The sequence below is a fragment of the Carcharodon carcharias genome, chromosome 2 (assembly GCF_017639515.1).
Source record: "Carcharodon carcharias isolate sCarCar2 chromosome 2, sCarCar2.pri, whole genome shotgun sequence".
Taxonomy (NCBI): domain Eukaryota; kingdom Metazoa; phylum Chordata; class Chondrichthyes; order Lamniformes; family Lamnidae; genus Carcharodon; species Carcharodon carcharias.
The window spans coordinates 156221389-156248638 of record NC_054468.1 but is presented as its reverse complement, the minus strand read 5'-3'; the positions used below and the strand labels follow the sequence as shown (position 1 = coordinate 156248638).

The following is a 27250-nucleotide window of genomic DNA, read 5'->3' as shown; positions in this document are numbered from 1 at the left end:
AGCAGAGTAATTGTAGGAAGGGGAACTTCCAGTCTCTAGTCAGTTTCCTTTTAAATCCAACAAAGAAACTCTGTAGAAAAGTTTTGCCAATATTGTGCAAAGGATTTCTGTTTTAACACTTCTTCAGGCTCAGCAGTTTAGCAGATATCAGTAGGTCTTTGATAAACTGATAAACAGCTTCCCAAACATCCAATGTGTTGGGCAGGAAATGTGCACATTTCCATGTAGCAGTGTGGTTCTCGGCAGCAATCCCACTGTACCACCACCCCTCAAAATGGATCAGGTAGAGGCATTGGTGGCAGGAGTATATGTTGGAAATCTTTTCAGCATAGAACAATGTCTTAAAGTTTTCGAGCACCCTAATGTTTAACCCCCATATTTGTCTCAATGAGTGTTAGGAGTGTCCTCCCATATTAAAAGAATTTGGGCCATTGCAGCTACCATCTCAGTCCACGGCCTGATCTCTTCTCACAAAGCCTGTGTTCTTTTCCATGATCCCGGCCTTTCTCAAATTACCTGAGGACTGCTGCAGTGTGAGCAGTGGTCTGATCTACAGTGATGGTTTACCAACAGTCGTGTGCAGCAAACTGGCATAAAAAAAAACTACAGCCTGCAATCAAAAATGGGCACACCCCAATTTCTAGGTGAAATTCTTTGAGCCTTCAATATGAACCAGCTTATTTTATATAAACAGCTTTGGAAGCGGTTAGTTTAAAGTTGTTCTGGGATATTTCCTTCTACTAAACCAATAGGGTAAAAGATGTTACTGAAATACTGTTTCGGTTTTTTAGCATTAAGAATTGTTCAAAGTCTTGATTTTGTAATATCTAGAAGCTAGGTGAGCTGCTGGAAGTTTGTGACCTTTCAGGGTACTCATGGTGGTTTTACTTTTGTGTTTATTATTGATTGGATACAATTCGCATTGAGTACAATCTCATCAGCTAATTATTTTAATACATAATTGAAAGTTATATTTCAATGGTTAAAACCCTGTAAAACATAACATCATCATAATTTCTTGTGAATTATGTTTGCATTAGGTGATACCAACACCCGTGGAATGCAAGACTTTACGGCTCTCTTCCAGTATTCTGCAGTAGATTAGGGTATGGCCCAGTGCAGAGTATAGTATCTATTGACACCACTGTGTTAGACAATGGTTGGAAAATGTGGGTTGTTCTCCTTATAGCAGGGAAAATGAAGAGGAGAGATTTTTGTAGGGGCATTTAAAATCACGAAGTGTTCGGATAGAGTAAGAGAACCTGTTTCCAGTTGCTAAAGGGTCATGCTAGAGGGCACAGATTTAAGGTCTTTCTCAAAAGAACTAGAAGCAGCATGAGGGAAAACTTTGTTACACATTGTGTGATTAGCATTGGGAATGTACTGCCTCACTTGGAGGTGCATATAGATTCAATATTGACCTGGAAAAAGGATTTGAATAAATACTTGGAAAAAAAAATGCAGGTATATGGGTCAAGAATTGGGGAGAGGTGGTTGGGGACAGAAACAACTGGATTGCTTTTGGAAAGAAATGGCGCTGCCTAAGTGGGCAGCATGACCTTTTGTGCAGTATTACTCTGATTCTAGTGTATAACGCTGGGATTTATAGATACTGTCACAACTCACTGGGGATAGTGCTTTGCAATATCAAGCCCCACTGCTCCCCGAGCCATGACAAATGTGAAAAGTTTAATCAAACCACCTAATTGTTTAATTTAGGTTAACAGAATACGAGCACCAGGTTTGTAAACTTAAGTAAATAACTGTTTATTGAACAAATTGTCTTTAAGTGGCAAAAGAAAGAAGTACAATGTGCTAATTTCTAACTAAACTAAACTCTACTACCCCTTCTTAAATCCCTATATCCGCATATACAAGACACATAAAAACATGGATTTTAAGGGTGGGATAAAACAGTTCAGTAGCACCACTTCCAGAGTACAGGATTTGATGGGTTGATTTTAATAGATCTTCCAAATTCCTTTCAGTTCTTTGTTAATAACACGAGGTGGTCTTCTCAGCACTTTCAGTCTTTAGTTCACTGGTTGAGTACTTGCTTTTCAATGTCTTTAATGGTGATTTTCGCCTTTTCCTCTTGGCAGGAGTTTTGAGAAAGGGAGCAGGTTTTAGAGATATGAGTTACAAAAAAAAACAGATGGTTATTATTGTAGAATTACTGGAATCTTACACACATAGGAGAAAGCGATTTTGGGTCTTTTCTCTTTTCAGGCTAGGAGCATTTCTTCCGCTGCACTGCTCTCACACAAACCCAGGTCACCTGGTTAGGAGCCAATTAAAATGTTGTTGCCAGGCAGTTCCCCATTAGGCCAGACTCCTCCTCGGCACTTCCTGTCTTTCATGGCACACTCTGTTCCAGGACAGCAACATTTTATATATCCCTCACAATGTTGCAGGAGACATGTCTTTCAAACTGCAGCCATTGTAATTTTAATCCACAGTCCAACAGAAATAGAAAGATATGTTCTTTACAATGCCTGTAGCACTGTGGGTGTACCTACACCACATGGACTGCAGCGGTTCAAGAAGGCAGCTCACCACCATCATCTCTAGGGCAATTAGGGATTAAAAATTCTGACCTAGCCAGCAATGCTCATCTCCCATGAAAGAAAAAATAAAGCAAAAACTGTATTTTACAGGAAACTTAGGGCCGAATCTTCTGAGGAGTGGCGATTAGCGCTCCATTCCAATTTTTTTACATAGTGCCTAAGCTCTGCATTTCCGGCCTGGACTTCTGAATTAGGCCTCTTCAGAAATGTGGAATGTATCTGTTCTGGGAGTCCTTCATTGTTTGGTCGGATTGTTAGGGGAAGGCAAGCCACATATCCCTTTTAGGCACTAGCTGCCATATTTTATTAAGCCTTCATTCACTAACACAGCGAAAAGCTTTGGGACATTTAAATAGCTTTTCACTGTTAGTGAATGACTGTGAGTGAGATAAGTGGATAGGGTAGATAGTAGAGGATGCTGGTCAGCGTGGTTAGGGTGTTGAGGTTAGGTTAGGGGAAGTCTGAGGGTTGGTGGAGTCAGAAGATTGTGGGGGTGACTCATAGGTTTGGGGGGTTGTAAGGTCGACGAGGAGATGGATGGTCAGGTCGGGGGTGGGGTGTGTGGTCAGTGGGGAGTCGGAATCAGTTGTATGGTTATCCAGGAGTTAGACGTTGATTTTTCCTGTCTAACATTTCCTAGGCAACCATCCAGGTAAGTGAGTCAGATTCACTCAACTCGAGTTGGCGACTTTTTCAGCGGCTTCCGGATGCAGGGGAATTGCCCATCAGAACTTGAAACTTCCTTGGTAATTCCTGCGAGTCCTCATGTTGGGACTTCCAAGGGGTCCCCCATCACAACTTCTGGGGTACAACCATCCAGAGACCAGGAATACCTGGGCCATAGTAATCTATTTACTTAGCAAATAGCAAAACAAAGGAAGTTTATTCAGAGTCTATTTTTAAAAGTGTCTGTTGCAAGCAGAACTTGTGACCAAAACTGCAGAATCTTCTGATAAAAGTAATGCTTTCTCCCAAGGTAAAATGTTTCATTTTTTTTTGACAAGCAAGGTCCTACAGAATGTAACTGTAGCTTTTTTTTTTGAAAAATATACTTAAAACATAAAATATCTGAAAGTACGTTGCACTTTTTGTGATGGCCATTTAGAAATGTTTTGCAATCATATTCAACTTTTACACATGGATCACAAGGTGCTTCAATACAATCAATGAATATTACAGCCATTTCAATATGGTCATTACAGACAGCCAGACCGTGCAATGTTATTGGAGTTATCGACATATATCGTGTTGCATTCTGAGGTGCTTCAATACAATTCTGATACATTTAGTATTCACTGCCTACATTCATTGAGAGTCGTACAGCCTGCGGGGTCTATACAATTCTCAGCCCCTCAGTGCACTATGTCAGAAAGGTCTTAGACAGCGACCTTTCCCCATTGCTCCTTTGCGGCGGCTGCCTCAAGCTTTAGCGCATCCCTCAGCACGCAGTCCTGGACCTTGGAATGTGCCAGTCTGCAACACTCGGTCGGGGACAACTCTTTGCCCTGGAAGACCAACAAGTTTTGGGCAGACCAAAGAGTGTCTTTCATCAAGTTGATGATCCTCCAGCTGCAGTTGATGTTTGCCTCAGTGTGCGCCCCTGGGAATAGCGGACGTAACTACAGCTTTTACTTTTTTTTTGAAAAATATACTTTATTCATAAAATATCTGGAAGAACATTCCAAAACATTTGAAAATGACAATCACATAAGTACAATCAGATTCAACTTTTATGCATGTATCACAAGGTGCATTAATACAATCAGTGAATATTACAATCATTTCAATATGGTCAATGCAGACAATCAGACAATGGTATTGGAGTTATCAACATACTTCATATTGCACTCAGGTGCTTCAATACAATTACAATACAATTAGTTTTAAATGCAGATGTTCATTGCGAGCCGTACAGCCCGAGGGGCTCTCAACAGTTTCCAGCCCCTCGGTGCACTGTGGCAGAAAGGTCTTAGACAGCGACCTTTCCCCATTGTACCTTTGCGGCGGCTGCCCCAAGCTTTAGTGCGTCCCTCAGCACGTAGTCCTGGACCTTGGAATGTGCCAGTCTGCAACACTTGGTTGGGACAACTCTGCGCTGGAAGACCAACAAGTTTTGGGCAGACCAAAGAGCGTCTTTCACCAAGTTGATGATCCTCCAGCTGCAGTTGATGTTTGCCTTGGTGTGTGTCCCTGGGAACAACCCGTAGAGCACAGAGTCCTGTGTCACAGAACTGCTCGGGATGAACCGCGACAGAAACCACTGCATCTCTCTACAGACCTTCTTCGCAAAGGCACAATCCACAAGGAGGTGAACAACGATCTCGTTCTCACCACAGCCACCTCTACATTTATTATAATGGAAAAATTTGATTCACCTTATGTTGTTTCACTTGAAGTTGCACTTTTCAGGAATGCGGCTACAACATTAAGCAAAGGCTTACTGTATGCATTTAGCCCTGCCTCAAAAGATTATTCCCTTTTGCATGGCTGTGTTTTTTAAATGGCTGCAGTTGTTTGCACTACATGTTGGTTGAACCAGATTTCTGATTGGTCCTCTTGGAGGATAAGCCACACCCAAAGTTTAATCTTAAAACAGAAAATGCTGGAAAAACTCAGCAGATCTGGCAGCTTCAGTGGTTAATGTATCAGATCATGATGTTTCATCAGAACACCAAACAGTTTTTTTTGAATATGCACTTTGAGCCTGTGTGCTGTAGAATAAGGATTCTGCGGTGTGTAATTTGATCCATTCATTGTCACAGGCAGGTTCCTGAACACTTAAGTGCTAACATTACTGCTGTCAGAGAACAGGCAGGGCTAACAATCACTGATTAGGAGCATGCACATCGTTCAAGCTAGAGTTCCGAGAACCTACAGCACTAGTGATACTAAGTTCAGAGAATGCACGATGCTAACACCCCTGAGGTTCAGACAGCTCACAGCACTGAGTATCAAGATCAGAGAACGCACAGCACGCACACTACAGATTTCAAAGGAAATCTGTCAACTCCAGAGAACAAGCTCTTGCTATTGTGTTCCGGGATTTCGTGGCGCTCATGCTCCCGAGCTCAGGTAACGTGCAGCGTTTATGCTTCATTTATATATAGGAGCTTCAGAACGCTAGCAGTTCATCAGGACTAACCTCTGGGCAGTGATCTTAATACTGGATCTAGGAATGTAGCAACAGGAGTAGATCATTTAGCCCCTTGACTCTGTCCCCCATTCAGTGAGATCATTGCTCTTCTACTACCTAACTCCATATATCACATAGCCAACCGATGAATGCAATGATATTTATTATTTAAGATATATTTATTCTTTGAACTATCTAGTAACTTTTAATGAGTTGTAATGTTTCAAAGCCAGATAAGGTTGTTTTGCGCTTATCAGTAATATTAAATAAAGTAATGCTACAGAAGAGGCTGGGAATCGTTCCTTTGTAATCATTTTACTGCAGACGAAATGAGAAGAAAGGTATTGCTGTTGTGAAAGCATGGTGTTTCTGTTGCATTATTTATAACTTCTAGATTTAGCATGTCTGTTATATCCAAATAGGTGAAGCCCAGTGTGTCCCCTGATCAATGTGCACTCTAAACTGCACAAGTGTTTTGCCATGCAGCAATCAAGGCCGCATGGCAGTCTTAAAGGGCATGTGCAGTGTGTCAAGCAAGTAGTGCACAGTAAACTGAGGTTAGAGGGAGCATTGTTTCTGACTGCCTCTTGCTTAGTGCTTCCAACTACACTGTGGCTCATGCTTTCATTCAAGAAATCAAGATTTTCTAAAGTTTGCTGGTAGCATAGCTGCAAGGAAAGCTGCACTGTTTGGTATCTCCCAACTCTGTCTTAGCTTTGTTACCTCCTGGTTTGAACCTGGTGGCAGGTAAAGAGGCGCCCTGTCAAAATTGCTTCCTGGCTTTATGCTGTTCCCTGACAGCAGGAATGGTTCGTTCAGGCAAACTTGATGAAACTTAGATTATTGCTTTCAATGCAATTAGTTTGTGCAGATGGAGTTGTCTTGCTCAGTCGTTCCAAGAAACCACATCTGTATTAACAAAACATTTCTTAGCAACAGAAAAAACTCGTTGCTTAGTAACTATACATTTCTGATCAACCCATTCTACCCATCCTCACCATATCTTCAATCTAATTATTTATCCCATTTATAATTTCCATTTCAATGGGCTTTCCTGCTAACTTATTTCGCAACTCCATTGTCCTTCATTGGAAAAAGTTCAACGTTTTTTTTGTTATTCCTAACTTCCTAATGTTTTTCTTGTCTCCCTTGGTATTTGAAAGCCCTGTCATATTTAATGCCTGTAGAACAATGATGCATGCCCAGAAGTTCGTCATTTTTAATTGAGCAAATCTTTGACTGAGATAATATGGAATTTAGCTTTTTTTAGTGAACTTTGTCACCTTTCAGAGTAAGATGATTGTATTAGTGATTATATCTTTTCATTTTAAATCATATATTTCTGTGGAAAGTTGTATAGCACAGTTGGAAAGCTTGTGCTGGTATCACTGCAACAAGAGGTATCCATGATGGTGACCAGGATTTTGAAGTCAGCAATGCGGTGGCTGAGCTCGCCATTGACACTGAATGAATCTCCTCATTAGCTTACCATGATCCAGGTAGTGAGAATTTTAGCTGCCTTAAGGGAGGATTCCCTCCTGGCATGTGTTGCAGTGAGGCACAGAAACTTGGACTAGAGTGGACGTAAACTACATGCAGTTGTGGGTGTGGCTTGCAGTCACTGTATACAAAAAACTGGAAAAAAATTGCTGCAGCAGAAAAAAGGCATTGGAAAATTACATTTTTAGTAGACAATTTTACAAAGTTAAAAATTTAAATATTTTAAAAGTTTTGAACAGAAACTTTTAAAATATCTCAATGTAATAAATCATGCTTCAAATGTCATAGATTTTACTTTTTAACAAGATCAGCAGAATTTTAAAAGGTTTCATGTTTAAAAAATCAATCCATTTTAACTTTTAAAATGGTGTGGCCCTCATTATTGCGAAAGAGAAGAGGTCCCTTACTTAGAAATAATAGATGTAAAATTTTAAAGTGTAATTATTTAGAATTAGTTGCCGATTAGGCCAAATTCACACTGATTCCATACTTGCCTTTTGAAGTCGCGAATCCTCAGCAGTCATGTTGGTTGGCCCAACACAGAATTCACATTAGAGCACTCTGGAAATTGCTGGGCCTCTCTGACATACAGTACTGGTGAATGTTGATCTAGCCCTATATCTAACCTTTCCCCAGCCTAGTTTGCTGAAACCATGTAGATTTACGGGATAAAATTATAACATTATATAAACTTTCCTTTATAAACATTTGCAAATACTTCTAGACGATTGAAGATATTTCACAGTTACATTGATCAGAAAAAATGTAAAAATCTAATCTTTTATTTGCACTGTATTAAGGATTAGTTGTTAACAAATATTTTTGGACTTTATCTTAATTCATGAATGACTGCTTCTTCAGCTTTTGTAAGACTAATCCATAAATAAGCAAGTTATTAGTTGAGCATTGCATATAATATGAAATATCAGAGAGCATAAGAGCATTACATAAAAATAGGAGCAGTAGTGGGCCATATTACCTCCTCAAGCCTGCTCCACAGTTCAGTACGATCATGGCTGATTATCTGCCTGAACCCCAATTTGCCACCTGTACTCCATATCCCTTAATTCTCTGAGAGACCAAAAACCTGTCCAACTCAGCCTTAAGTATATTCAACGATGAAGAATGCAACTTTCGTTTACAGAATTTCAAAGATTCACAACCCTCTGAATGAAGAAATTTACAAGTTTCATGCCTCTCTTTAAAAAAAAAATCTGCTTTCTGTTTTTACGACAAAAGTGAATAATCTCACACTTATCCACTGTTCCATCTGTTGCCTTGTTGCCCAGTTACTTAACCTGTCTGTATCTCTTTGCAGGCTACTTTTCGTCCTTCTCACAGTTTTTAATCTCATTTAGCTTTGTGTCATCAGCAAAGTTTGACATATTACTCTTGGCTTCTTCGAGTCATTAATCTAAATTGTAAATTGTTGCAGCCCCAACGCTGAACCTTGTCACACTGCACTAGTTACAGCATGGCAACTTGAAAATGCTCCCTTTATCCTTACTCTGCTTCCTGCCGGTTATCCAATCCTGCATCCATGCTAATACATTAACACCTTGAGTTCTTATCTTGTGTTTTATGTGTTACCTTATTAAATGCCTTTTGAAAATCCAAGTACTGAAAGTTATGGTCCACAGATCATTAGCAGGTGCTTTGAGTTATGCACAGTGATTAGTTTGTTGTGGATTTTTGTAAAATCTGATAATCTAGCATTTTCCTGGTGACTGATATCAATGATTGGCCAAAAACAAAAAAACTGCGGATGCTGGAAATCCAAAACAAAAACAGAATTACCTGGAAAAACTCAGCAGGTCTGGCAGCATCGGCGGAGAAGAAAAGAGTTGACGTTTCGAGTCCTCATGACCCTTCGACAGAACTTGAGTTCGAGTCCAGGATAGAGCTGAAATATAAGCTGGTTTAAGGTGTGTGTGTGGGGGGCGGAGAGATAGAGAGACAGAGAGGTGGAGGGGGTTGGTGTGGTTGTAGGGACAAACAAGCAGTGATAGAAGCAGATCATCAAAAGATGTCAACGACAATAGTACAATAGAACACATAGATGTTAAAGTTAAAGTTGGTGATATTATCTAAACGAATGTGCTAATTAAGAATGGATGGTAGGGCACTCAAGGTATAGCTCTAGTGGGTTTTTTTTATATAATGGAAATAGGTGGGAAAAGGAAAATCTTTATAATTTATTGGAAAAAAAAGGGAAGGGGGAAACAGAAAGGGGGTGGGGATGGGGGAGGGAGCTCACGACCTAAAGTTGTTGAATTCAATATTCAGTCCGGAAGGCTGTAAAGTCCCTAGTCGGAAGATGAGGTGTTGTTCCTCCAGTTTGCGTTGGGCTTCACTGGAACAATGCAGCAAGCCAAGGACAGACATGTGGGCAAGAGAGCAGGGTGGAGTGTTAAAATGGCAAGCGACAGGGAGGTTTGGGTCATTCTTGCGGACAGACCGCAGGTGTTCTGCAAAGCGGTCGCCCAGTTTACGTTTGGTCTCTCCAATGTAGAGGAGACCACATTGGGAGCAACGAATGCAGTAGACAAGTTGGGGGAAATGCAAGTGAAATGCTGCTTCACTTGAAAGGAGTGTTTGGGTCCTTGGACGGTGAGGAGAGAGGAAGTGAAGGGGCAGGTGTTGCATCTTTTGCGTGGGCATGGGGTTGTGCCATAGGAGGGGGTTGAGGAGTAGGGGGTGATGGAGGAGTGGACCAGGGTGTCCCGGAGGGAGCGATCCCTACGGAATGCCGATAAGGGGGGTGAAGGGAAGATGTGTTTGGTAGTGACATCATGCTGGAGTTGGCAGAAATGGCGGAGGATGATCCTTTGAATGCGGAGGCTGGTGGGGTGATAAGTGAGGACAAGGGGGACCCTATCATGTTTCTGGGAGGGAGGAGAAGGAGTGAGGGCGGATGCGCGGGAGATGGGCCGGACACGGTTGAGGGCCCTGTCAACGACCGTGGGTGGAAAACCTCGGTTAAGGAAGAAGGAGGACATGTCAGAGGAACTGTTTTTGAATGTAGCATCATCGGAACAGATGCGACGGAGGCGAAGGAACTGAGAGAATGGGATGGAGTCCTTACAGGAAGTGGGGTGTGAGGAGCTGTAGTCAAGATAGCTGTGGGAGTCGGTGGGTTTGTAATGGATATTGGTGGACAGTCTATCACCAGAGATTGAGACAGAGAGGTCAAGGAAGGGAAGTGTCAGAGATGGACCACGTGAAAATGATGGAGGGGTGGAGATTGGAAGCAAAATTAATAAATTTTTCCAAGTCCTGACGAAAGCATGAAGCGGCACCGAAATAATCATCGATGTACCGGAGAAAGAGTTGTGGAAGGGGGCCGGAGTAGGACTGCAACAAGGAATGTTCCACATACCCCATAAAGAGACAGGCATAGCTGGGGCCCATGCGGGTACCCATAGCCACACCTTTTATTTGGAGGAAGTGAGAGGAGTTGAAGGAGAAATTGTTCAGCGTGAGAACAAGTTCAGCCAGACGGAGGAGAGTAGTGGTGGATGGGGATTGTTCGGGCCTCTGTTTGAGGAAGAAGCTAAGGGCCCTCAGACCATCCTGGTGGGGGATGGAGGTGTAGAGGGATTGGACGTCCATGGTGAAGAGGAAGCGGTTGGGGCCAGGGAACTGGAAATTGTTGATGTGACGTAAGGTGTCAGAGGAATCACGGATGTAGGTGGGAAGGGACTGGACAAGGGGAGAGAGAAGGGAGTCAAGATAACGAGAAATGAGTTCTGTGGGGCAGGAGCAAGCTGAGACGATCGGTCTACCGGGGCAGTTCTGTTTGTGGATTTTGGGTAGGAGATAGAAGCGGGCCGTCCGAGGTTGGGCGACTATCAGGTTGGAAGCTGTGGGAGGGAGATCCCCAGAGGAGATGAGGTCAGTGACAGTCCTGGAAACAGTGGCTTGATGTTCAGTGGTGGGGTCATGGTCCAGGGAGAGGTAGGAGGAAGTGTCTGCGAGTTGACGCTCAGCCTCCGCGAGGTAGAGGTCAGTGCGCCAGACAACAACAGCACCACCCTTGTCAGCGGGTTTGATGACAATGTCAGGGTTGGACCTGAGAGAATGGAGTGCAGTAAGTTCTCTTCTTCCGCCGTCTTCGTCTCCGGGCTCACTTCTTTGGGCAGGAGTCCTCTCCCTGTTCAACGGATCCTTTTACCCATCTCCAATATTCTCCCTCTACCTGGACCCCTCCCTCTGGTTTCTTACCTTCTCTCGATCTTTTCATTGAGAACTGTCGGCGCGACATTAGTCGTCTCAATATCTCTGCTCCTCTCACCCATTCTAACCTGTCTCTCTCTGAACTTACTGCACTCCATTCTCTCAGGTCCAACCCTGACATTGTCATCAAACCCGCTGACAAGGGTGGTGCTGTTGTTGTCTGGCGCACTGACCTCTACCTCGCGGAGGCTGAGCGTCAACTCGCAGACACTTCCTCCTACCTCTCCCTGGACCATGACCCCACCACTGAACATCAAGCCACTGTTTCCAGGACTGTCACTGACCTCATCTCCTCTGGGGATCTTCCTCCCACAGCTTCCAACCTGATAGTCGCCCAACCTCGGACGGCCCGCTTCTATCTCCTACCCAAAATCCACAAACAGAACTGCCCCGGTAGACCGATCGTCTCAGCTTGCTCCTGCCCCACAGAACTCATTTCTCGTTATCTTGACTCCCTTCTCTCTCCCCTTGTCCAGTCCCTTCCCACCTACATCCGTGATTCCTCTGACACCTTACGTCACATCAACAATTTCCAGTTCCCTGGCCCCAACCGCTTCCTCTTCACCATGGACGTCCAATCCCTCTACACCTCCATCCCCCACCAGGATGGTCTGAGGGCCCTTAGCTTCTTCCTCGAACAGAGGCCCGAACAATCCCCATCCACCACTACTCTCCTCCGTCTGGCTGAACTTGTTCTCACGCTGAACAATTTCTCCTTCAACTCCTCTCACTTCCTCCAAATAAAAGGTGTGGCTATGGGTACCCGCATGGGCCCCAGCTATGCCTGTCTCTTTATGGGGTATGTGGAACATTCCTTGTTGCAGTCCTACTCCGGCCCCCTTCCACAACTCTTTCTCCGGTACATCGATGATTATTTCGGTGCCGCTTCATGCTTTCGTCAGGACTTGGAAAAATTTATTAATTTTGCTTCCAATCTCCACCCCTCCATCATTTTCACGTGGTCCATCTCTGACACTTCCCTTCCTTGACCTCTCTGTCTCAATCTCTGGTGATAGACTGTCCACCAATATCCATTACAAGCCCACCGACTCCCACAGCTATCTTGACTACAGCTCCTCACACCCCACTTCCTGTAAGGACTCCATCCCATTCTCTCAGTTCCTTCGCCTCCGTCGCATCTGTTCCGATGATGCTACATTCAAAAACAGGTCCTCTGACATGTCCTCCTTCTTCCTTAACCGAGGTTTTCCACCCACGGTCGTTGACAGGGCCCTCAACCGTGTCCGGCCCATCTCCCGCGCATCCGCCCTCACTCCTTCTCCTCCCTCCCAGAAACATGATAGGGTCCCCCTTGTCCTCACTTATCACCCCACCAGCCTCCGCATTCAAAGGATCATCCTCCGCCATTTCTGCCAACTCCAGCATGATGTCACTACCAAACACATCTTCCCTTCACCCCCCTTATCGGCATTCCGTAGGGATCGCTCCCTCCGGGACACCCTGGTCCACTCCTCCATCACCCCCTACTCCTCAACCCCCTCCTATGGCACAACCCCATGCCCACGCAAAAGATGCAACACCTGCCCCTTCACTTCCTCTCTCCTCACCGTCCAAGGACCCAAACACTCCTTTCAAGTGAAGCAGCATTTCACTTGCATTTCCCCCAACTTAGTCTACTGCATTCGTTGCTCCCAATGTGGTCTCCTCTACATTGGAGAGACCAAACGTAAACTGGGCGACCGCTTTGCAGAACACCTGCGGTCTGTCCGCAAGAATGACCCAAACCTCCCTGTCGCTTGCCATTTTAACACTCCACCCTGCTCTCTTGCCCACATGTCTGTCCTTGGCTTGCTGCATTGTTCCAGTGAAGCCCAACGCAAACTGGAGGAACAACACCTCATCTTCCGACTAGGGACTTTACAGCCTTCCGGACTGAATATTGAATTCAACAACTTTAGGTCGTGAGCTCCCTCCCCCATCCCCACCCCCTTTCTGTTTCCCCCTTCCCTTTTTTTTCCAATAAATTATAAAGATTTTCCTTTTCCCACCTATTTCCATTATATAAAAAAAATCCACTAGAGCTATACCTTGAGTGCCCTACCATCCATTCTTAATTAGCACATTCGTTTAGATAATATCACCAACTTTAACTTTAACACCTATGTGTTCTATTGTACTATTGTCGTTGACATCTTTTGATGATCTGCTTCTATCACTGCTTGTTTGTCCCTACAACCACACCAACCCCCTCCACCTCTCTGTCTCTCTATCTCTCCGCCCCCCACACACACACCTTAAACCAGCTTATATTTCAGCTCTATCCTGGACTCGAACTCAAGTTCTGTCGAAGGGTCATGAGGACTCGAAACGTCAACTCTTTTCTTCTCCGCCGATGCTGCCAGACCTGCTGAGTTTTTCCAGGCAATTCTGTTTTTGTCAATGATTGGCCTGTGGCTTCCTGTTTTCTCTCCCTACTTTCTGAATAGCGATGTTAGGAATACATTCACTAACTTCCAATCTTCTGGGAGCATTCTGGAACCTAAGGAATTTTGGAAAGTCACAACCTGTGCATTCATTATCTCTGCAGCTACCTCTTTTAGAACCCTAGAATGTAGACTATTGAGTCCTGGGGATTTGTCAGTTTTTAGTCCCTTAAATTTTTCTAATACTTTGCTGATATTAATTACTTTAATTTTGTTACTCTTACTAGCTCCTTGGTTACCCTCTATTTCTGGTATGTAAATTATATCTTCTCTGAAGTCAGACACAAAATATTTCTTCAATCTCTCTGCTATTTCCTTATTCTTCTGATTTCTTCGACCGGAAATGTTAACTCTGTTTTTCTTCACTGATGCTGCCTGACCTGCTGAGTGTTTCCAGCATTTTCTGTATTTATTTCAAGCTTCATGATTGTTAGGCTAGAAATGGAAATTATCCACAATGATGAACACACTTTTCTCTCTAGCTCAATGTTCTGTTCAGACATAGGAGCAGGAGTCAGCTATTTACCCCCATTTCTACCATTCAGTTAGATTGTGGCTGATTCATTTTGTAACTCCATCTACTTCTCAGAACTATCAATTCCATTTTTGAAATTCTAAATTGACCTAGGCTTAACAATCTTTTAAGGGAATGCTCAAGCGAATACAAGCATAGTCTGAGAAACCTATCCTCATATCTTAACCCTTTTAATCCCAGTATTATTCTGGTGAATCTGCACTGCATCTCCTTCAAGGCCATTATATTCCTGATGTGAAGTGCCCAGAACTGAACACAGTACTTCACATGTTGCCTAACAAGAGCTTGCATTCTAGCTCTCTTGTGATAAAGACCAGTTGCCTTTTTAATTTTCTTTGTACTTGGCCTCTTGTGTTTTGTTTTTACTGATTTATGTACTTAAACTCCTAAATCTCTGCTCCTTCCATTTCTAACTTTTCACTATTTGGAAAATACATGAATAAAAGCGAAATACTGTGGTTGCTGGAAATCTGAAATAAAAACAGAAAAGAGAAGAGTCATACAGACTTGAAACATTAACTCTGTTTCTCTCTCCACAGATGCAACCAGACCTGCTGAATTTTTCCAGCATTTTCCCTTTTTTATTTTAGAAAAGTACTTGATCTATGTTTCTTGGATTCAACATGGATAACCTCACATTTCCATGCATTGAACTTGATCTCATAGAATCATAGATTATAATCATTGAAAGATATAGCACAGAAGGAGGCCATTTGACTCACCATGCATGCACCATGCTGTGAATAAGCTATCCAATTAGCTCTATTCTCCTGCCCTTTCCCATAACCCTGCTAATTTTTCCCCTCAAGCATTTTTGCAGTGTTCTTTTGAAAGCTATTATTGAATCTGCTTCCACCACCCCTTCAGGCAGTGCATCATAACTTGTTATGCAAACAAATGCTGTACATCTTGCCGCTGAATCTTTTCCCATTACATTGAATCTCTGACATCTGGTTACTGACCCTTCTGCTGATGGAAGCAGTTTCTCCTTATTTACTCTATCTGAACCCTTCATGGTTTTGAACTCCATTAAATCTTCCCTTAACCTTCTCTGAGGAAAAGAACTCCAGCCTTTTCAGTTCCTCCATATAATTGAAGTCCAGCAACCTGGTACCATTCTAGTAAGATAAAAGCAAAAAATTGCCGATGCTGGAAATCCAAAAAAAAAACAAAAATACCCGGAAAAACTCAGCAAGTCTGGCAGCATCTGTGGAGAGGAACACAGTCAACGTTTCGAGTCCAAATGACCCTTCAACAGAACAGACCATTCTAGTAAATCTGCTCTGCACCATCCTAAGGCCTTGACATCTTTCCTATAATGTGGTTCATGGCAGAAGCTTCCTGATATATGAACATATCACAAGGTGACGTTTTGAAAATAATGTCTGTGTTTTTCATTTGTTATTTCAGGTCTTGCTTCATTGGCTTCTCTGACCATTTTCTTATGAGTTATCACATAAATATTTTTCCACCTCTTGGTTGAGTCCTTGTTGTGTTTAGAGACATTGCTGAATCTAATTTCTTCTGCAATTCTGACAATATTTTCTAATAAAATTTGTTCTGAGATTTATGGGTTTTTTTGGTGCATGCTTATATTACCCATTCAATAAGTTAGGCTCCAACGCCATTGAGTCTAGAAATGTGCAATTGTTTCACATCCCTTCTCAATCATTTCGGGACTAAATCCTGTTGTTCTTGTTAGATTTTTCCCGTGGCTTTATAACTGACACGTTATTTTCTAATTCAATCTTTGAGATTCAAGAATTAGACTTGTTTAAGGAGCCGTCGTCTTGCGCTTGGGGCACTTGGATTGTGTGCTTTTTAAAATTTTATTCCAGTTTCACTAAAATAATTGCCCTGCCCTTGTTTGTTCATAACTGTTCAATCTTCTTACAAGCTGTTTTGGTGAATTTGTGACAAAAACAAAAATAGCTGGAAAAACTCAGCAGGCCTGACAGCATCTGTGGAGAGGAAGACAGAGTTAACATTTCGAGTTCGTATGACTCTTCATCAGAACTAAAGAGAAATAGAAATAAGGTGAAATATAAGCTGTTAAGGGGGGGTGGGACTGGATGAAGCTGGATAGAGGGCCAGTGGTAGGTGGAGGCAAAAGAGAGATTGCCAAATATGTCATAGACAAAAGGACAAAGGGGTGTTGACGGTAGTGATATTAGCTAAAGGATGTGCTAATGGTGACATTAAGGGTAGAAAGCAGGATGAGCAAGTGACAGATGGCCCTCGTGGGGGTGGGGTGGGGGAAGGGATCGAAATGGGCTAAAAGATGGAGATAAAACAATGGATGGAAATACTAAAAAAAACTGACAAATCCCCAGGACTCAATGGTCTACATTCTAGGGTTCTGCAGAGAACAGTGAATGCACTGTTTGTGATTTTCCAAAATTCCTTAGGTTCCAGAATGGTCCCAGAAGATTGGAAGTTAGTGAATGTAACCACCATTCGTAACATCGTTAACTTGTGCTAGATATTCTGCATTACCCCTCATTTGGCCATGTGGCCACTTCTGAGTGTGTTAGGCCGCTGGTCCTCTGAGGTGCTGCCTGCCCGTTCTGCAGTCTGCCTCTGCAAGCAGCACATCTTGGAAACACTGGGCGCCCCTAATTAGACATCTCAGAATTGCGCCTGTCGTGGCACGGGTTTGGGACTCGGAAATTATCTGGGCATCAGGTTCCTGAACTCACTTTGAAAATCTAGCCGGTTAACCCTGTTTCTCTCTCCGCAGATGTTGCCAGTCCTGAGCGTTTCCAGCATCTGTTTTTATTTTAGATTTCCAGCATTCCAGAAATAGTCAGCTTTTGTATTAGTAGTACCACATTCTCACCAGTCTGTTTCTTTTCATCAAACTCTGGTGTGCTCAAAGCACCTTGCTTGCCTTGCTGCCTGCTGTAAACAATTATTTCTTAATGTAAAGTGCTACCTTTCCTTAGTCACCTATGTGAGATGTACATCATCGTTATTCAGTATTTGACCTTTAATCAGCTTCCAACAATATGTCTGATGACCCAAACTATCCATAAGAAAAAAACAATTGATTGTTACATGATTCTTTAGTCAATGGATTTTTCATTTATTGCTTCGCTTATCTTAATGATTTATTAATATGTACCATTTCCAAAGGCGCCAATAATGAATCTCTCAAAATGAGAACTGCCCTTTCTGAGCAATGATTCTGCCTTGAACCATTTCCAAAGACTCCGGTAGTGAACTACATGAAGTGGGACTCTCCTTTCTGAAGAATGACTCTGCCTTGAGGCTTTCAGGAAAGATCTCATGGAAATCTGACTCTTTAAAATATAAAAGTAGACCTTTTTGAGAGAGAAAGAAATCTATAAAGTACTCTTAAATTATGAAAGAAAACAAACATTTATAGAGGTTGTAAGTTTTTGTTTATAAAGAAAATGGTTTACATTGCTTTGAGTGGTTCACTTAATTGCCATTCTGTTGACTGAAAGATTCAACACCAAGGTGTTTATATTAGATATAAAACAGAAAATGCTGGAAAAATTCAGCAGGCCTGACAGCATCTGTGGAGAAGTTGTTAACGTTTTGAGTCTGTATGACTCTTCTTGATCTCTGAAGAAACATAGAAATGTAATGGAATTTATATTATTTAAGGGGGGTGGAGCAGGTGAAGCTGCAGAAGGGCCATCTGTTATTTGTTCAATGTTCTTTCACCAAGTGCTGACCCTTGTTCTGCTATTAACACATTCTGCTTTTTAGCTTTGTGCCACGCTCAGCACCTTCTTTACTCTTCACTGCTACCATTAACACTCCCTTTGTCGTGTCCATGACATATTTGTCAATCTCTCCTTAGCTCCCACCTAACACTGACTTTCCATCTAGCCCCACCTTCCCCACCCCCCTTAAACAGTACAAATTCCATCACATTTTTACTTCTCTTTAGCTCTGAAGAAGAGTCATATGGACTCAAAATACTGTTTCTTTCTCCACAAATGCCGTCAGATCTGCTGAGTTTTTCCAGCAATTTCTGTTTTTATTTCCGATTTCCAGCATCTGCAATATTTTGCTTTTATTTTTGTATTAGATGTTTTCTTAGCTATATTGTGCGTACCCAAAGCGGTCTTATTTGCTCCTTATCAGAACCTCATCATTCAATTTCATCCCATTCATGAGTTATTTGTGCGGATTGAACTCAACAGTATGTGGTCTCTGTGATCTGCTCAAACCTTAGCTTGCAAACATAGTCTCTCGCTAAGGTCACTTATTTTCACTTCCAAATCATTGCCAGCCCCATCACTCTGACAGCTGCTGGAACTCTCATCAATTATCGACTTTTCCAAAATCTTCCAAGTTGGGCTGTCGAGATCAATCCTATACAAACTCGAATTCAACAAGAACTCTGCCAACCACATATATTGCATTAAGATAAAAGCAAAATACTGCGGATGCTGGAAATCTGAAACAAAATCAAAAATAGCTGGAAAATTCAGCAGGTCTGACAGCGTCTTTGGAGAGGAAGACAGTTAACATTTTGAGTCCATATGTCTCTTCATCAGAACTAAAGAGGAATAGAAATGTGGTGAAATATGAGCTGTTTAAGGGGGGTGGAACAGGTGGAGCTGGATAGAGGGCCGGTGACAGGTGGAGGCAAAGGAGATATTGCCAAAGATGTCATAAACAAAAAGACAAAGGGGTGTTGACGGTAGTGATATTAGCTACAGAATATGCTAATGGTGACATTAAGGGTAGAAAGCAGGATGAGCAAGTGACAGATGGCCCTAGTGGGGGTGGGGTGGGGGGAAGGGATCGAAATAGGCTAACTGGTAGAGATAAAACAATGGATGGAAATACATTTTAAAAGTAATAATAGAAATAGGTGAGAAAAGAATAAAAATATATATATATATAACAAAATAATAATTATTAGAAAAAAGGGGGTGAGGATAGAGGAGAGAGTTCATGGTCTGAAGTTGTTGAACTCAATGTTAAGTCCGGAAGGCTGTAGAGTGCCTAATTGGAAGATGAGGTAGTGTTCCTCCAGTTTGCGTTGAGCATCACTGGAACATTGCAGCAGGCCAAGGATGGACATGTGGGCATGAGAGCAGGGTAGTATGTTGAAATGGCAAGTGACAGGAAGGTCTGGGTCATGCTTGTGGACAGACTGAAGGTGTTCCGCAAAGCGGTCACCCAGTCCGTGTTTGGTCTCTCCAATGTAGAGGAAACTGCTTTGGGAGCAACGAATGAAGTAGACTAAGTTGAGGGAAGTGCAAGTGAAATGCTGCTTCACTTGAAAGGAGTGTTTGAGCCCTTGGAAGGTGAGGAGAGAGGAAGTGAAGGGGCAGGTGTTGCACCTTCTGTGGTTGCATAGGAAGGTGCCGTGGAAGGAGGTTGAGGTGTAGGGGGTCATGGAGGAGTGGACCAGGGTATCCCGGAGGGAACGGCCCCTGTGGAATGCCGCCAGTGGGGGTGAAGGAAAGATGTGTTTGGTGGTGGCATCATGCTGGAGTTGGCAGAAATTGCATTAGTCATTTGCACTCTCCTGTGCTTTATTGTCCACAGTGCAATGATTTCAAAATGTTCATATTTTTTTAAAAGTTCCTCTGCATCTCCGTGACCTGACTCACTTCAGCTCATACAGTTTGGACCACTGTATGTTTGCTTCCCCATCACTGGCTTCAGAATTGGTGGTAGGACCATCAGCCATCGTGGCAATGGAGTCTGAGATTCACTTCTTGAATTCCTATGCCTTGCTTACTTCCCTTTCCATCCACAGAAATTTCCTGAAAAGCTACTTCTTCAATCACTCCTCTCACATATCCTCTAACCTTCCCCAAAGTCCTGCTCTGTGTTGCATCAGCTTATATGAAATAGGTAACTTGGTATGCTTTATTGCATTAAAGTTGTTACACAAGGTAAGTTATTGGGTGAAATACACTGGGCTGCAAGTCCAAGCTATCAAAGGAAGGTTCATGCCTAGATTGCATTGAAGTTTTAATTTCATACTTGTTCTTGTTCCTCTGCTTGCTGTGAGCAGTCCTCCACCTGCAGTGGTGCCCAGGCCTCTACCAATTCTGCAGCAACCATTTGTCAGGAACTCCTGAAAGATGCCCTGAAAATTCTTTCTCTATGCATTGGGGTACCCCCTCTCTACTGGGCTCACTGTAATGCGACAGATTAGGAACTCAGCAGAAGGGGACAGTGTCTGTCACTGTACGATTTGATGAAGCTGCTGTATTTTGAATTTGCATCCTGGTCAGCCTCCCACCTTGACCCTTGATCAACCTGAGCTCTTTCAAAACTCTATTGCTTATATACTAATTCGCTTCAAGTTCCGCTCATCCATTACCCTTATGCTCGCTGACTGAAGGCAATTGTTGCACCCTATCACTATCCTTGCTAAAATCAGCCAACACAGCAGAGACTGTATGGCTCAGCAACCCATTGTTTTAATCAACTGAGCTACCAGGGGAGCCTTGCCCTCAAATCTTTAATCGTTGTTAGAGTGTAAATCCTTTTTTCCCCCTCCCGTTACTGTCTAGTCCCTTGGCTATATATCACCTGCAGCTGAATGAATTGGATATTATGTTCAAGTCTTCCTCATAAAATTCTTATGGAAAGAAGGAGAAAAAAAAACTACTGGCTCCATAAATTCTCATCCAATCTACTTGAGGGTATAACCTTTAATATCACTCTCCCATGTTCCTAATAATGTTAGTGGAGGCATAACGCAAGGGAAATAAATTCTGTTGTCATCAGGAATAACTGATAAATTCCTCCCCAGGCTCCATGAGATCATGGGTTATTCAAGGTATAACATCATAAATCTTCAATGGTGGCAGGACAAATTGATAAAAGTTGTTTTTTAACATAAGAAATCCTGGGCTTTATAAATACATTACAAAAGCAAAGTTTTACAAAACCTTTATGAAACATTGGACACAATGCTCCAGGTAAGCCATAACCATTTCTAGACACCACATTAGGAAGAATGTAAAGGCCAAAAGATTTACTAGAATGATACCAAGGATGAGGTACTTCAGTTATGTGGGAAGACTAGAGAAGCTGGGATTGCTTTGCTCAGCAGAGAAGATTAAGGGAAGGATCAATGGAGGTTCAAAACTCAAGGTTTTCAAATGAGTAAATGGGGACAAACTTTCCACTGAAAGGAAGGTTGGTACTCCAGAATCTCAGATTTGAGCTAATTTGACAAAAGAACCAGAGGGGAGATGAGAATTTTCCTTATGAAGTGTACTGATCTGGAATGGACAACCCAAAAGGGAGGTGGAAGCAGATTCAAAAGTAACTTTCAAACGGACATTGGATCTGTAGTTGAAAAGGAAAAGTTTGCAGGGCCATGGCAAAGGGAAACAAATTGGATCTAACTGAAAACCTTTTCCAAAGAGCTGGCACAGGCACAATGGACTATATGACCTCTTTCTGTGCATTATGATTTTATGATGAGAATGTCTAAACTGTACCTTCCATCACACCAACTTTCCTGGAGTCCCAATGTTCATAAAAATGCCTTGTACATGATTTTAGAACAGGTGTTTTATAATAACTTGCAGCTAAGCGTCATGTAAATTTGATGGACTTTGAACAGTTGAGGTAAAATCAATATTTACATACAATAACAGAACAAAACTGTGAATGCTGGAAACCTGAAATAAAAATAAAGTACAGCAGGCCTAGCAGCATCAGTATAGAGAGAGCAAAGAGTTAATGATTCAAGTCTAATCTGACTCCTCTTCAAAATTGGTTTTATGCTGTTGAAAAGGTGAGGAGGGTCAGGTAGAAGGAAAGGAAGGTCAGGAGTAAAAGCAAAATACTGCGGGTGCTGGAAATCTGAAACAAAAACGGAAAATGCTGGAAAAACTCAGCAGGTCTAACAGTATCTGTGGAGAGAAAGACAGGGTTAACGTTTCGAGTTTGAATGACTCTTCAGAGCTAAAGAGAAGTAAAATTGTGATGAAATTTATACTGTTTAAGGGGGATGGAGTAGCTGGAGCTGGATAGAAGACCAGCAATAGGTGGAGGCAATGGAGAGATTAACAAAAATGTCATGGACAAAAGGTTGTTAATGGCAGTGGTACTGGCTAAAGGAGGTGCTGATGGTGGCATTAAGGTAAGAAAGCAGCATGTGATAATAGGACAAGGGTAGGCACTCTGGAAAGAACATGAACAAGTGACAGGTGAACATAGTGGGGTGGGATGGGGGCAGGGGATGGTGGTGGGAGAAAAGTTCGAAAATAGGATAAAAGGTAGGGGTAAAACGATGATAAAAATGAAAATAAAATAAAAATAAGTAGATAAAAAATAATGAATATTGAAAAATGGGGATAAAAAAGGGGTGAGGATGGAGGAGAGAGCTATGGTCTGAAGTTATTGAGCTCAATGTTAATTCTGGGAGGCTGTAGGGTGCCTAATCAGAAGATGAGATGCTGTTTTTCCAGTTTGCATTGGGCTTCACTGGAACATTGCAGCAGGCCAAGGATGGACATGTGGGCATGAGAGCAGGGTGGTGTATTGAAATGGCAAGCGACAGGAAGTCTGCTTGCAGACAGACCGAAGGTGTCCCGCAAAGCGGTCAACCAGTCTGCATTTGGTGTCTCCAATGTAGAGGAGACCGCATTGGGAGAAGCGAATGCAGTAGACTGAAAGAGGTGCAAGTGTCAGAAATAGACATTAAGTGACAAAAGATGTCATGGAACTAAAGGCGAAGGAATTGGTAATGGTTATAGTAAAGAAACAAAGCATTGATCTAGTGTTAATGACAGAATAAAGGACAGGTCTGTGTGAAAGCATGAAAACAAGATACAGAGTGACATTGGGCAAAAAAATGGAATCAAAATGGATATAGAGTTCACAGTCTGAAGTTGTTGAACTCAATGTTGAGTCCAGAAGACTGTAAGGTTCCTAGTTGGAAGATGAGGTGCTGTTTCTCACACTTGGATTAAGCTTCATTGGAACAGTGTAGCAGGCTGAGGACAGAAATGTGAAATTAAGAACAAGGTGGTGAAGCAAAAAACCAGAGGGTTGGGGCACGTTTATGGACTGAGCCGAGGTGTTCCACAGATCAGTCACCTAGCTTCCACAACTGCATTGTGAACAGCAATATTTCCTTCCCACCTACATCCATGATTCCTCTGACACCTTACGTCACGTCAACAATTTCCAGTTCCCTGGCCCCAACCGCTTCCTCTTCACCATGGACGCCCAATTCCTCTACACCTCCACTCCCCACCAGGATGGTCTGAGGGCCCTTAGCTTCTTCCTCGAACAGAGGCCCGAACAATCCCCATCCACCACTACTCTCCTCCGTCTGGCTGAACTTGTTCTCACACTGAACAATTCCTCCTTTAACTCCTCTCACTTCCTCCAAATAAAAGGTGTGGCTAATGGTACCCGCATGGGCCCCAGCAATACCTGTCTCTTTATGGGGTATGTGCAACATTCCTTGTTCCAGTCCTACTCTGGCCCCCTCCCACAACTCTTTTTCTGGTACATCGATGATTACTTCGGTGCTGCTTCATGCTCTCGTCGGGACCTGAAAAAATTTATTAATTTTACTTCCAATCTCCCACCCTCCACCATTTTCACATGGTCCATCTCTGACACTTCCCTTCCCTTCCTTGACCTCTCTGTCTCAATTTCTGGTGATAGACTGTCCACCAATATCCATTACAAGCTGACAGACTCCCACAGCTCCTTGACTACAGCTCCTCACACCCTGCTTCCTGTAAGGACTCCATCCCATTCTCTCAGTTCCTTCGCCTCCGTCGCATCTGTTCTGATGATGCCACCTTCAAAAACAGTTCCTCTGACATGTCCTCCTTCTTCCTTAACCGAGGTTTTCCACCCACGGTCGTTGACAGTGCCCTCAACCGTGTCCGGCCCATATCCTGTGCATCCACCCTCACGCTTTCTCCTCCCTCCCAGAATCATGATAGGGTTCCCCTTGTTCTCACTTATCACCCCACCAGCCTCCGCATTCAAAGGATCATCCTCCGCCATTTCCGCCAACTCCAGCATGATGCCACCACCAAACACATCTTCCCTTCACCCCCCCCGGCGGCATTCCGTAGGGTTCGTTCCCTCCGGGACACCCTGGTCCACTCCTCCATCACCCACTACTCCTCAACCCCTACCTATGGCACCTCCCCATGCCCACGCAAAAGATGCAACACCTGCCCCTTCACTTCCTCTCTCCTCACTGTCCAAGGGCCCAAACACTCCTTTCAAGTGAAGTAGCATTTCACTTGCATTTCCCCCAACTTAGTCTACTGCATTCGTTGCTCCCAATGTGGTCTCCTCTACATTGGAGAGACCAAATGTAAACTGGGCGACCGCTTTGCAGAACATCTGCGGTCTGTCCGCAAGAAAGACCCAAACTTCCCTGTCGCTTGCCATTTTAACACTCCACCCTGCTCTCTTGCCCTCATGTCTGTCCTTGGCTTGCTGCATTGTTCCAGTGAAGCCCAACGCAAACTGGAGGAACAGCACCTCATCTTCCGACTAGGCACTTTACAGCTTTCCGGACTGAATATTGACCTCAACAACTTTAGATCTTGAACTCCCTTCTCCATCCCCACCCCCTTTCTGTTTCTTTCCCCCTCCCTTTTGTTTTTTCCAATAATTTATATAGATTTTTCTTTTCCCACCTATTTCCATTATTTTAAAATCCTGTATGCCCTGCTAGCCTTTCCACCCCACCCGCATTAGAGCTGTACCTTGAGTGCCCTGCCATCCATTCTTAATTAGCACATTCGTTTAGATAATATCACCACCTTCAACACTTCTTTGTTCCTTTGTCTGTGACATCTTTTGTTTATCTGCTCCTATCACTGCTTGCTTGTACCTACAACCACACCAACCCCCCCCACTTCTCTCTCCCCACCGCCCCCCCCCCCCCCAACCTTAAACCAGCTTATAATTCACCCCTCTTCTAATATTCAATCAGTTCTGTCGAAGTGTCATGAGGACTCAAAACATCAACTCTTTTCTTCTCCGCTGATGCTGCCAGACCTGTTGAGTTTTTCCAGGTAATTCTGTTTTTGTTTAGCAATATTTACACGTTGGGGATGTGGGTTGATTGGCACTTTTTAACCTAAGTTTTCCAGTGAATGCGTAAAGATCTCTGCCTGTTTTTCACAGCACCTAATTTCAGAGATCCAAGCAATTGTCTGTCATTCTGTTGGCAGGTGTAGGTAAAAGTAAATGGATATTTTGTCATCTGGCTGCATCTTAGTAACTCACCAGTTCCTGGTCAGAATGGGAATGATTGGGTAATTCTCCCATTAATCATTTTTGGAGGTCAGAATGACTGGAATTGATTATACATACATAATTTGTATGTAACTAATCACCTGGAGAAATCACCCCTCTTTTATAGGAGACTGCTGTAGTTTCTGTTTGCTGTCCCCCTGAGATTTTTTAAAAACTATGGACTGCTTGCTGACCTTTGCTATTTAAATAAACTCTGTTTGCTGAGTAAATACATTTTGTTTGCTTTGCAGTTTGATGAGTAAATAAACTGAGAATCCTACCTAAGCTGTACCCGCCTTCAATTTATTGGTTGACGCAGAGGTGTCAGAAGGCTCTGATGATGTCCACGTTTTTGGAACTTCCACTGGTTTAGTGTTATTCCCATTACCTTTCCATATAAAATGTGCATCTAGGATTTTTGGGAAGTGTGGTTTGTGAAAATAATGGGGCCCGAGTTTTAATTCCAGTGTCCCAATCCCTGTGATAGGCTGAATTGCAGGTCGGGAAACCAGAAGTGACTGAGGTGGGACTCGGGGGGGGAGATTTTCAAGGAGGTGGCTAATTAATACCATTGAATTAAGAACGATGGGCGGGCCCTGCTGCTGGGAGGGCCAAGCCTCTCTGTGCTCAGCAACCCCACCTACAAAGGAGGGCATTGTTGCTGTAATTGGGAGATAAAGAGGGCTCTGAAGAATTGTAAATGTTTCAAAATATACTGTGGTCACAGCAACCAAGTCATTATTGTGGAGGGGGTTGTGGCCCCCTCAGCCCAACAGAGCTGTGCTAGGCTATTTTGAGGGATGCTCCCCTGGCTCCAGCCACCATGCATCTATGGGCATCAGTCCATTGGCGGCATATCTAGTGCCCTCAGTTGGCACTTCAGTTGGCTACACACTGCTGGTGAGCGGGTATTTGTCAGCACCCAGAAGCAGTCTCCTGAAAATAGGCTGGAGGTGGGGAAGATGCTGGCATATTGACATGCTGGAGGAGAAAGTGTGTGACAAACTTGCACGGTAGCATGAAATTGCTGGCATGGCCACGTCCAAACCTGCCTTTGCCTTGGAATGAAAATTTAGCCCATAAAGTTAGAAGCAACAATCTATTTCTGACCAATTAAAAAATTTGCTGTTTCCTTTTGGATGTCAGCAGCCTTAATGCATTTCTTGTGCTACTGGCACTTTCCCCTGCAGCCACATCTGTAGTAGAATTGTTTCCCTATAGACAATTCCTCATAACCTGTGCTTCTTGGAAAAATAACAAGGAAAGCAACATGGAGAAATGATGCAGTATTCAAGGTACTTTATTCTGATGAGAACATATCTGCTCTATCTCACGCCTTGCAGAAGAACTTTTGCTCCCCTTCTTGAGAATGGTGGTGTTCTTAGGCAAACTGAAAAATTTCCAAACATTCTGAAGCACACAATGGGCTGTAATTTCCGAGCTTCCCAGCGGCATTCGCATCGCAGATTCCCAGGTAAGGTATGCATGGCAATTGCCCAGAAGTGCAAACTTCTCCTGGGCAATTGCACTGCACTGGGAACCATCCGAAAATGTAATTTAAATCTCAAACTTTGGATGGTTTCCACTGGGT

General features: G+C 43.1%; 1 protein-coding gene across 10 annotated transcripts in view; it reads left to right on the top strand.

The window, feature by feature from the left end:
• The window catches only part of zdhhc14 (zinc finger DHHC-type palmitoyltransferase 14), a 253360-nt gene that overhangs the window by 23806 nt on the left and 202304 nt on the right, over positions 1-27250 (top strand). The gene's annotated exons all lie outside the window — the stretch shown is intronic.